We start from the raw sequence: 12994 nt of genomic DNA, 5'->3' as shown, positions 1-12994 counted from the left end.
TGGCGGAACTTCGGAGGTTGGCTAGTTTATGTGAGTTCTCCGATGAACTGAGGAGAGAAATGCTGAGAGACTTTTTCATTGAAGGAATAGGCCACGCAGGCATATTCCGAGAGCTCATAGAGACCAAGAACCTGACCTTAGAGGCAGCAGCACTGGTTGCACAGACATTCTTGGTAGGGGAAGAAGAAACGAGGTTAATTTACAATGCAGGTATGATAACTAACGAAATATTGGAACAAAAAGTTCACAGCACGAACCAAGCTGCTACCCCCACACACAGACAAAACCAGGAGAACAGGTTCTCATCAGCAGGCAGAAGCCATCAAGGGCCACAGGAACGGCCGTTCACACCTCATCAACCCACAATGCGAGCAATCAACTACAAACTGAGAGAAGCTCAAGAGAGATCAGCCAGGCGCAGCTCATTCTTTGGGAACTCTTGAACAATGGAACAAGTCTGTGCTGGAGGTGTGGGGGTGGGCACTCGTCAAGGGGATGTCGATTTCAGCAGGCTGTTTGCAGAAATTGTGAATATACAGGGCATTTGGCCCGCATGTGCAAAAAAACAGCAGCTCGGCTAGTATACGAATCGGATGGGTCGGAAAGCGGACCAGAAGATGGTGGGACAGTACCCGGGACACCGGTGTACAGCGGGTCAACACGATCAATGGCCGCTGCTCCTACAACAGTATGCCTCCTATAATGATGAGGGTCCTACTCAACGGGATATCTGTCAACATGGAGCTGGATACGGGAGCGAGTCAATCTCGCATGGGGACTCAACAATTTGAACAACTGTGGCCGCATAAAAGAGACAGACCAAAACTCACAAGGGTTGACACCAAACTAAGGACCTATACCAAAGAAATTGTACCAGTCCTCGGCAGCGCCATGCTCTCTGTCACACACAAAGGGACAGTGAACCGACTTCCCCTGTGGATTGTCCCCGGACACCCCCCCAGCACTGCTGGGGAGAAGCTGGCTGGCAAAACTAAACTGGAAATGGGATGATGTCCATGCCATGTCATTAGAGGAACGGACCTCCTGCTCAACAGTTATAAAGCAATTAGAACATCTCTTTCAGCCAGGTGTGGGCACTTTCAAAGGGGCTAAAGTCAAAATCTACATCTCCCCATGCGAGATTGACTCGCTCCCGTATCCAGCTCCATGTTGACAGATATCCCGTTGAGTAGGACCCTCATCATTATAGGAGGCATACTGTTGTAGGAGCAGCGGCCATTGATCGTGTTGACCCGCTGTACACCGGTGTCCCGGGTACTGTCCCACCATCTTCTGGTCCGCTTTCCGACCCATCCGATTCGTATACTAGCCGAGCTGCTGTTTTTTTGCACATGCGGGCCAAATGCCCTGTATATTCACAATTTCTGCAAACAGCCTGCTGAAATCGACATCCCCTTGACGAGTGCCCACCCCCACACCTCCATCACAAGGCCAGAGTTATGTGATGAGGGAAAAGATTGAACACGAACTAGACAGGCTTCTGCGGAAAGGCATTATATCACCTGTGGAATTTAGCGACTGGGCAAGTCCCATCGTCCCAGTCATGAAACCTGATGGATCCATATGAATCTGTGGGGACTACAAATCCACCATAAACAGAGTCTCCCTACAGGACCAGTACCCGCTGCCCAGAGCGGAGGACTTATTTGCCACATTGGCTGGAGGTAAACTTTTCTCAAAATTAGACCTCACATCTGCGTATATGATGCAAGAATTGACTGAGGAATCTAAGCTACTCACCACCATCAACACACATCGAGGCCTTTTCATGTACAATCGATGCCCATTCGGCATCAGGTCGGCAGCTGCTATATTCCAGCACAACATGGAGAATCTGCTCAAGTCCATCCCGGGGACGGTTGTATTTCAAGATGACATACTTATCACGGGCAGGGACACCGACTCCCATCTCCGTAATTTGGAGGAAGTACTAAAGCAGTTGGATCGGGTAGGCCTACGAGTCAAGAAATCCGAGTGCCTGTTTCTCGCACCCGTGGTTGAACTTTTGGGCAGAAGGATTGCCGCTGATGGAATCCGCCCAACAGAGTCTAAAACAGAAGTAATTCGCCTGGCACCCAGGCCCCGGAATGTCTCAGAACTGCGCGCCTTTCTCGGGCTACTCAATTACTTTGGGAACTTTATGCAGAACTTAAGCACGCTGCTGGAGCCTCTCCACGTGCTACTCAGGAAGGGGCTGCGATTGGTTTTGGGGGGACGTCCAGGAACGCGCCTTCAATAAGGCACGCAACCTTCTGTGTTCCAACAGTGTTTTGACTTTCTTTGACCCAGGTAAAAAGCTACTTCTCACATGCGATGCATATGGGGTCGGGTGCGCTTTGCAACATGTCAATAGTGCGGGCAAATTACAACCCATAGCTTATGCCTCCAGGTCACTTTCGCGGGCGGAGCGCGGGTATGGAATGGTAGAGAAGGAGGCGCTCGCGTGCGTGTACGGTGTCAAAAAGATGCACCAATACCTTTTCAGGGCCAAGTTCGTGTTAGAAACCGACCACAAGCCCCTCACGTCCCTCCTATCCGTGAGCAAGGCAATAAACGCCAACGCCTCGGCACGAATTCAACGGTGGGCACTCATGCTGGCGTCCTACGACTATACCATAAGGCACAGACCAGGCACAGACAACTGTGCCGACGCGCTCAGCAGGCTACCCCTGGCGACCACGGAAGGGTCTGGCGAACAGTACTGTGAGATAGTCATGGCAATCAATGCCTTTGAGTCCACAGGTTCGCCCATGACGGCTCGCCAAATCAGAGCCTGGACGGCCAGCGACCCCACGTTATCTTTAGTAAAAAGATGTGTCCTAACCGGTGACTGGGCAGAGGCTCGCGATGCCTGCCCCGAGGAATTAAAACCCTTTCACAGGCGCATACATGAGCTATCACTACAAGCAGACTGCCTGATGTGGGGCAGCCGAGTAGTCATGCCTCTGCAAGGCAGAGAGGCATTTGTCCGGGAGCTCCACCGCGAGCACCCGGGGATCGTTCTCATGAAGGCCATAGCCAGATCCCACGTCTGGTGGCCTGGTAATGACGCGGACTTGGAGCTCTGCGTCCGAAGGTACACCATTTGTGCCCAACTCAGCAATGCCCCCAGGGAGGCTCCACTGAACCCCTGGCCGTGGCCTACCAAACCTTGGTCGCGGGTGCACATAGACTATGCGGGCCCATTCATGGGCAAAATGTTCCTCGTAGTTGTAGATGCATTTTCAAAGTGGATTGAATGCACCATTTTAAACTCGAGCACAACCTCCACCACTGTGGAGAGCCTCGCAACCATGTTTGCAACGCACGGAATCCCTGACATATTGGTCAGTGACAATGGTCCGTGCTTCACCAGCGCAGAATTCCAAGACTTTATAATTGACCATGGCATAAATCACGTCAAAACGGCACCGTTCAAACCGGCCTCCAACGGCCAGGCGGAGAGAGCAGTGCAAATCATTAAACAAGGCATGTTTAAAATCCAAGGTCCCACACTGCAGGGTCGCCTGTTGCAACTGCTGCTGGCATACAGATCTCGTCCGCACTCACTGACTGGGATCTCCCCCGCGCAACTGTTGATGAAAAGGACTTTAAAAACAAGGCTTTCATTAATCCTCCCAGACATGCACGAAATCGTTGAGGCAAAGCGCCGTAAGCTGACTGAGTACCATGACAGAAATTCGAGGGGGAGATGGAATGAGATAGGGGACAAAGTGTTTGTGCTAAACTATGGCAGGGGTCCCAAATGGCTTGCAGGGACAGTAACGGGCAAGGAAGGAAACAGGCTATTGGTAGTACAAATGGACAATGGCAAAACCTGCCGGAGGTATGTAGACCAAGTCAAAAGCAGATTTACCAACAACACTGCGGAACCAGAGGCAGACTACAATGTGGAACTCGCACCACACCTGGTGGACAGACAGAGGGAACAACCTGAAGAAAGGGCAATCCCAACAGACAGCCCAGGCGAGTCAACAACAATCACACCAATCGAAACAGACAGCCCAGGCAAGATACCAGCAACCACACCCAAAGAAAAACAGACACCAAGGCAAACAACTGAACCACAACTCAGACGCTCCGCGCGAGAGCGTAGACCACCTGAGAGACTGAACCTATAAAGACAATAAGACCTTGGGGGAGGGTGATGTCATGTATCTTACATTATATATATATTAATTATGTATCCTAACATGCTATACATGACTGTAATAAGATATGACCTGTAACCACCAGCATACCTTACCACCAGGGGTGCACTTGCAAGAGACAGGTATATAAGCACAGGTCTCAGGCAAGTGCAGCATTCCAGAGCTGTGAAATAAAGGTGCAGGTCCAGAGTGACCTTGACTTCACTACATGCCTCGTGTGAATCTGTACTGAGGGGACAGGACTTTACAGGCACAAATGCCGGCGCTCGCGGCTGCAAACCCTTTAGCGCCCCTGTTCTGATCCTTATGAGGGGCGCTATCCACACAAATTTCTAGCCCTAAATATTTAAAATTTGCCATTTTTTATATCTCTAACAACAATGCTGATATGAGACTCAACAGTGTAAAAGTGTATTAATTGAGCCTTAACCTTTTTCGCGAGTTTAATGGGCAATTAATGTGCAAATCCAGCAAGTTCTTAAAAATAACGGGGAGGTTGAAGGTGAGTTGCTATTTGTGCGAAGCAAATGGCGATGCGGTGCAAATCGACCGGCATGATCTGGAGATTCACAGCTAGACCGAATGATGGCATGGCTGCCAATAGTGGAGTGAAGGGAGTGAGGGATGTACAAGAGACCAGAGTCGGATGAACACACTGTTTTTCAGAGGGTTGTAGGGTTGGAGAAGTTTACAGATAGAGAATGGTTTTAAACACGAGTCTGAAATTGCCCCGCGACCTGATCAGGGGTGGTAAACTTCCGGGCCTGGACTTTTATCGCCCGGCCCAGAAGTCCTGTCCCCGACATGGAATTTGGCATGTGCGCCCCTCCAAGGATGCGGAACACTGTCTCCGGCGCTGTGTGTCCTTGGAGGGGCGCTACTGGGGCGGGAGCACAGCGCTGAGTACCTCCCCTTTAAGGGGCACCCCAGCGGTGGATGTCGTGGAGCATGAAGCTGGTGGTGACATATGCCGGGGGCATTCTCGCGGCCTGCAGGCGCAAAGGGGTCAGCGTGGGACGGTAGGGTGTTGGCACGCACGCCGATAATGTTATCGCTGGGCGTGTGCTAGCACGGGGCGCAAATTGCGGGGCTACCGGCACATGGCCCCCCCAAACCTCCGGGACAATTTCCCAGGAGGTGCCATCGCCCCCCGCTCACCTGGGCGAAAACGTCACTGGGTCCTGTTAGCGCCCCCTGGAGGTGCTAGCGGGGCTACAAAAAGGGCCAATTTCGGCCTCGTGGATTTTAAATTTGAGATGTTGGGGGACTGAGAGCCAGTGCAAGGCAGTAAGCAAAGGATGATGAGTGAACGGGACTTGATGTGGGGTAAGATATGGGCAGCAGAGTTTAGGATGAGCTGAAGTTTATGGAAGATAGGAAGCCAGCCAAGATATACAAATCACTAAAAGTAGCAACACAGGTTAATAAGGCCGTAAGAAAAGCAAACAAAGCACTGGAGTTCATTACCAGAAAGATAGAATTGAAAAGCAGAGAAGTTTTCTTCTCTGTATAGAACCTTAGTTCAACCACACATCGGGGCCGAAATTGCTCCTTCCCTTAAAGCCTGTTACCACCGGAAATCGGTGGCCACGCTGCGGTGTGCAATGGCCGCCGATTTTTCGTGTAATGGCCGCCATTTTTTAAATTCCGCTCCTGCGGTATCCCGCCGGTGACCCACACCGCCCCCCCCCCCCCCCCCCACCGGCATGGTTGCTGTTCCGTCCGAAGCGTGTCATAAGAGTGCGCACCGCCGATGTTCCCCCCCGCCCACCCCCACCCCCACCCCCGATAGTGAAATTACGCCGAGAAACTTGCTCTCGCCACGCGGTGCCAAAGGTTGCTTTTTTTTGCCGGTGCAATGAGGTTGTAGACCGTATAAAATGGCGGTGCGGCTCCCACTAAAGGGGAAGACCTACTGCCGCTGCTACCATGTTTTTGTCAGCCTACTGCCATGTCGGGCCGACAATTATGCCCCCGGGTCCACCAACAGGCAGCCTGGCACCCCCTCTTGGACCGAATTTAAACAATCACGCAGGCTCTCCCCTTTAAGTGAAGTGGCGAGCTCTGGTAACTCGGCACCATGATGACATCAACAACGCCACGCTGATGATTGACAGTGGCGGCCACTCCGCCTGCCCCCAACTTCTGTCCCTCGAGTGTGCGAACTTCGCTCACCGCCGCATATCTGCATTGAAAAAAAGCCAAAGAGCGGAATTTCACTCGAGGCCACCACATCCACCGCGCCGGTAAAAACAAGAGAAACAGGATGCGCCCAGTTTCCAGCGGGGGGTGATTTCGGCCCCATGGAGTACTGTGAACAATTCTGGTCTCCATATTATAAAAAAGATATAGAGGTACTGGAGAAGGTGCAAAAAAGATTTAATCGGATGATACCAGAACTGAGAGGTTATACCTATCAGACAAGATTGAACAGGCTGGGGCTCTTTTCTCTAGAGACGGAAAGACTGATGGCTGACCAACAAATTTGTCTACACCTTGCACCTTAAACTTTTAGTGAAGGCTTCACCCTCCTAAAGTTTCCCTCCAACTAGTAGGACTTTGAGTCTATGAAAGGGTTTGGTAGGGTAGACGTAAAGAAGATGTTTCCACTTGTGAGGAAGACATGGGGGGCATAAATACAAGATATTTACTAATAAATCTAATAGGGATTCAGGAGAAATTTCTTTATCCAGAGAGTGGAAAAAATATGGAACTCACTACCACAAGGAGTAGCTGAGGCGAATAGCATAGATGCATTTAAGAGGATGCTGGATAAACACATGAGGGACAAAGGAATAGAAGATATGTTGATGGGAGTTAGATGAAGAGGGGTGGGAGGAGGCTCATGTGGAGTATAAACACTGGCCGATTGGTCTGTTTCTGTGCTGTAAGTACTATGTAAGAGAGTATCAGAAAAGTCAGGTCTGGAGGTGATAAAAGCATAGATGAGGATTTCGGCAACAGATGGGTTGAGGCAAGGGCGGTGACAAGCGATATTACAAAGCAAGAACTAGGCGGTCTTCGTGATGGAGAGGACTTGGGGTCGCAAGATCAACTCAGGATCAAATGTGATGCCAAGATTACAAAAGTATGGTTCATCCTGCGACAGTGACTGGGGAGGAGGATGGCATCAATGGTGAGGATATGAAGTTTATGGTGGAGGCTGAAGTTGATGGCTTCAGTTTTCCCAGTATTTAACTGGAAGTAATTAAAGCTTAGCCAGGACTGGAGGTTGGACAAGCAGGCTGATAACATATAGGCTGTGGAAGGGTCGAGGGAAGTAGTGGAGAAATAGAGCTGGGTGTCGTCGGCATTCATTTTTGTAATTTATTAATTTTACCAGCTATACTTCCATTTTCTCTGGCTGCCCCAAATAAAGTCACGCTCCCCTGCACTTTCCCAACCCAATGACCCCATTTCTACTCATAAACCTCCCACTCTCCCCAGTGATAGATTGCTGACCTAGCTCTTCCCCTCTACTGAGGTAGTAACCCTACTTTGCTCTTCCACCCACCCTCTCCACCCCTGCACCAACCCCACCCCTGCACCCCTCTCCCAATCCACCTATTCACCTCCCCATTTCTTCCAATCCCTCCCCTGGCTTCCTCTTGCTGTCCCCTTCCCTTTTCCTCTCCTCTCCTGTTTTATTATTCCCCACCTTCATCCAGTTATCCCCCACCCTATAACCCTGTTTGCACTTGATCTTAACTCCCTTTGTGAGATCGTAAAATATATCTGTTATTTATTTGCTTGTTCAATAAACTCAGTTGGCAATTAAAGGCCAAAGGTTGATGAGCAGGATGTTGTGGAGGCGTGGGATAGAACCAGAAGCTAAAGAAAATCCAAAAAAGGGTTTTCTGTTGGTTATCATCATGTTTGAGGATTTTTGATCATTTTTTTCCTTCACAGAAAAGATTTTGCAATTGAGTTATGTTTAAGGGTTGTGTTTTGAAATTAAGTGAATTCACACAGGTTCAAAAAGAAAGGTCGCAGACATTGATTAACATGCATTAAAATCAGACAAGTCAGCTTGGGCGATGTCACAACTTACAGTCTACTTCAAACTGTTACAACAAGGATCTAATGTCTAATCCCCGGCCAACTCATCAAGCAATTTGTCATCTTGTCACAGATGGCCAACCAATATTTATATCCATTGTGGTGAGATGTATCTATTAATTTAGGAATGACATGAGGTGTCTGTGGAGGTTATACTCTTGGACGAATAGGTAGTCATTTTGGTTGACAGGCCATCAGGTGAATCCCTGTATGGACAGGAGTCAGTGACATCACCCCTCTACTTCCTTTTATCAGAATTAACAGAGAAAAGAGACACAGGAGCAGGCAGGTTTTAAACAAGTTTATGAGGTGAAGTGGAACTGGAAGTTACAAATACGGGGTCTTTTTTTGCAGATTTAAGTTGAAAGAAAGGTAATGCCAAAAACAAGTAAGTCAGCCCACAAAACGAATAGGGTGCTGTTTATTACTTGTTCACATTTTGGAGGGAAAGAAGTGAATGGCATTTTCTTTGACTGTTACTCTGTGTTCAATTGCTGTCTGTGAAATAAAGCAGTTGAGTGATTCATATCTGGACTCGTTTCACCACGTGTTTCTCAGTTTGCTCTCAAAAAGATTGGTGAAGCAAAATTTAGAATACAAGTGACATACACTATATCCAGTTCAGATCGCAGTGGGTGTCTTATAACATAACCTGAAAGTGTAACAATATCATTAGAAATTGGGCAGTATTAGCATACACTCCTGAATGTAGGCCGCTTAGATCATTTACATGAGTGCCAAGCACCATTATACCTGAGAGAACATCTCTGACAGACCTCAAATCTGTAACACTTATCCCAGATGTGCTATCAAACTTAGATAACAACAACTTATATTTATATAGCACCTTTAACAAAATAAAACATTCTATGGTGCTTCATAGGAGTGCAAGTCATATAAGTCATGTTAGGGCAGATGATCAAAAGATTGGTTGAAGAGGTAGGTTTTGAGGAGCATCTTAAAGGACAAAAGAGAAGTGGAGAGGTGGAGAGATTTAGGGAGAGAATTCCAGAGCTTAGGACCAAGGCAGCTGAAGGCACAACCACCAATGGTGGAGCATTTAAAATTGGGGATGTTCAAATAGGTGGAGCGCAGAGGTCTAGGGGGATTATAGGGCTGGAAGAGATTACAGAGATAAGGAAAACAATGGTGAGAATTTTAAAATCAAGATGTTGCTTAATTGGGAGAAAATGTAGATCAACAAGCACAGGGGAGATGAGTGAGCGGGACTTAGTGTGAGTTAACACATGGGCAGCAGCGTTTTGGATGACCAAGTTTATGGAGTGTAGAGCAAGGGAGGCCGGAATGCATTGGAATAGTCAAGTCTAGAAGTGCTAAAGGTATGGATGAAGTTTTTGGCAGCAGATAAGTTGAGGTAAGGGCGGAGACAAGCGATATTATGAAGGTGGAATTGGGCGGTCTTAGTGATCGAACGGATATGAGGTAGGAAGCTCAATTCATGATCAAATTTGACACCAAGGTTGCAAATAAACTTGGTCAGCCTTAGACAGTTGCCAGGGAGAGAGATTGAATCAGTTTAAAGGATTTGTGGTGTGAACTGGCTTCGGTCTTCCCGATATTTAATTGGAAGAATCTTAGAATCATAGTGAATCATAGAAATTTAGGCACAGAGGAGGCCATTTGGCCCATTGTGTGTGTGCTGGCCAAAAAAGAGCTAGCTAACCTACTTCCACTTTCCAGCTCTAGGTCTGTAGCCTTGTATGTTACGGCACTTTAAGTCCATATCCAAGTACTTTTTAAATGCCATGAGGGTTTCTGCCTCTACCACCCTTTCAGGAAGTACTTTCCAGACCACCCCCCCCCCCCCCCCACACTCTGGGTGCAAAGATTTCTCCTCAACTTCCCTCTAATCCTTCTACTAATTACTTTAAATCTATGCCACCTGGTTATTGATCTCTGCCAAGGGAAATAGGTCCTTCTTATCCATTCCATCTAGGCCCCTCATAATTTTATACACATCAAATTAAGTCATCCCCCCTCAGCCTCCTCTGTTCCAAAGAAAACAGCCCCAGCCTATCCAATCTTTCCTCATAGCTAAAATTCTCCAGCCCTGGCTGTTATGTATGAAGAAAGAGTCAGACTGAATGCTGTGAGCTCAAAGTAAAGTATGACCTTAGTCTTTTATTGCAGGTCTCCAGAGTGCCTCTCCAACCTGTGAGGCCTCCTTAAATATCTGTGCTCCCATGGGATTATGGGATCCCTTGGGACTCCAGGGGATGAGCCCTCTGATGGCTGTACAGAGTAAATACAAGTTTACATATATAACAACACTCCCCCGCCACCCCCCCCCCCCCCAAGGCAACAGTGTAACTATTTACAAGGTGAGTCGATCTGGGGCCCTTCTTGCCCTGGTTGATCGTCTCGGGGCAAATGCTGCTGTTGGTGAATCATCTGTTGGGCCCTCGCTGGGCTGCTGTGCAGCTGGCCTTGCTGGGCTGCCTGGTGTGGTGAGTCCTGCTGGGCTGCTGTGGATGATGGGTTCTGCTTCGTGGCCAACCGTGGTGAATCTGAGTTTGATTTGGTCCAAGTGTTTCCGGTGAATGAGTCCATTTGATAGTTTGACCCGAAACACCCTGCTCCTCTCTTTGGCCACAACAGTGCTGGGAAGCCACTTGGGACCTTGTCCATAATTCAATACAAATACAGGATCATAGATTTCAATCTAGCGTGACACATTTGCGCTATCATCATATTGACTGTGTTGAAGCCGCCTGCTCTCTACTTGTTCAAGTAGATCGGGGTGAACTAACGAGAGTCTTGTCTTAAGTGCCCTTTTCATGAGCAGTTCAGCAGGTGGGATCCCAGTGAGTGAGTGGGGTCTTGTGCCGTAGCCAAGAAGGACTCGGATATGCGAGTCTGCAGTGAATCTTCCGTAACCCTCTTCAAGCCCTGCTTGATGGTTTGCACTGCTCTCTCTGCCTGACTATTGGATGCTGGTTTAAATGGGGCAGATGTAACATGTTTGATCCCGTTACGGGTCATGAATTCTTTGAACTCTGCACTGGTAAAATATGGCCCATTGTCGCTCACTAGGACATCGGGTAGGCCATGCGTGGCAAACATGGCCCACAGGCTTTCCGTGGTGGCAGCGGACGTGCTAGCCGACATTATCTCTCATTCAATCCATTTGGAGTACGCATCTACAACCACAAGGATCATTTTACCCAAGAACGGGCCTGCATAGTCGACATGGACCCTAGATCACGGTTTGGAGGGCGAAGACCATAAATTTAGTGGCTCCTCCCTGGGTACATTGCTTAGCTGCGCGCATGTGTTGCATCTGTGCATGCAGGACTCTAAGTTTGCATCGATACCGGGCCACCAAACATGGGATCTGGCTATCGCTTTCATCATTACGATGCCTGGGTGGGTATGGTGGAGGTCACTGATAAAGGTCTCTCTGTCCCTCTTGGAAACCACTACCCGATTACCCCACAGAAGGCAGTCTGCCTGTACAGACATTTCACCTTTCCGCCGCTGGAATGGCTTTATCTCTTCCTGCATTTCCACTGGGACACTGGACCAGCTCCCGTGAAGCACACAGTTTTTAACTAGGGACAGTAAGGGCTCCTCTCTCGTCCAGGTTTTAATCTGCCGGGCTGTGACGGGTGATTGCTCACTCTCAAATGCTTCAATAACCATGACTAAATCTGCGGGCTGCGCTATTTCTACCTCCGTGGTGGGCAATGGCAGCCGACTGAGAGCATCGGCACAGTTTTCTGTGCCTGGCCTGTGGCGGATGACGTAGTTGTATGCAGACAACGTGAGCGCACATCTCTGGATGCGGGCCGATGCATTATTGCTTATCCCCTTACTCTCGGAAAACAGAGAGATCAGTGGCTTATGGTCAGTTTCCAATTCAAATTTTAGCCGAAACAGATATTGATGCATTTTCTTTACCCCATAGACACACTCTAATGCTTCTTTTTCAATCATGCTGTAGGCTCTCTCAGCCTTAGACAGACTCCTGGATGCATAAGCAACCGATTGCAATTTCCCAAAATCATTAGCTTGTTGTAATACACACCCGATGCATCACATGCTAGTACCAAACGCTTACATGGGTCATACAACACAAGTAATTTGTTTGAGCATAACAATTTTCTAGCTTTTACAAAGGCATTTTCTTGGCTTTTGCCCCATACCCATTCATCCCCTTTACGCAGTAAGGCATGCAGTGGTTCTAACAGTGTGCTGAGACCCGGTAAGAAGTTATCAAAATAGTTCAGGAGTCCTAGAAACGACCGCAGCTCCGTCACGTTCTTTGGCCTCGGTGCATTCTCGATTGCCTCGGTCTTCGAATTGGTGAGCCTAATGCTGTCCGCCGCGATCCTCCTCCCCAGGAACTCCACTTCAGGCGCCAGGAAAACGCACTTCAGGCGTTTTAATCTGAGCCCCACGCGGTTGAGTCGACTAAGAACCTCCTCCAGGTTCTGCAGATGCTCGACTTTGACCCGACCTGTAACCAAGATGTCGTCCTGGAAGACCACCGTGCGCAGGACCGACTTCAGTAAGCTTTCCATGTTTCTCTGGAATATCGCCGCCGCCGATCGAATTCCAAACGGGCAACTATTATAAATGAAGAGACCTTTGAGTGTGTTGATGCAGGTGACGCCCTTCGAGGATTCTTTCAGTTCCTGCATCATGTAGGCTGAAGTCAAGTCCAGCTTCGTGAAAGTCTTTTCTCCCGCCAGCATTGCATAGAGATCGTCAGCCTTTGGTAGTGGGTATTGGTCATGCAG

At 48.6% G+C, this 12994-nt stretch overlaps 1 protein-coding gene across 1 annotated transcript in view; it reads left to right on the top strand.

Annotated features, from left to right (window-relative positions):
* The window catches only part of LOC139273939 (centromere protein J-like), a 216393-nt gene that overhangs the window by 36693 nt on the left and 166706 nt on the right, over positions 1–12994 (top strand). The window lies entirely within an intron of this gene.

This window comes from Pristiophorus japonicus, chromosome 9 (assembly GCF_044704955.1).
Source record: "Pristiophorus japonicus isolate sPriJap1 chromosome 9, sPriJap1.hap1, whole genome shotgun sequence".
NCBI lineage: Eukaryota > Metazoa > Chordata > Chondrichthyes > Pristiophoridae > Pristiophorus > Pristiophorus japonicus.
The sequence above is the reverse complement of the archived record's forward strand: the minus strand, read 5'-3'. Positions and strand labels throughout refer to the sequence as shown.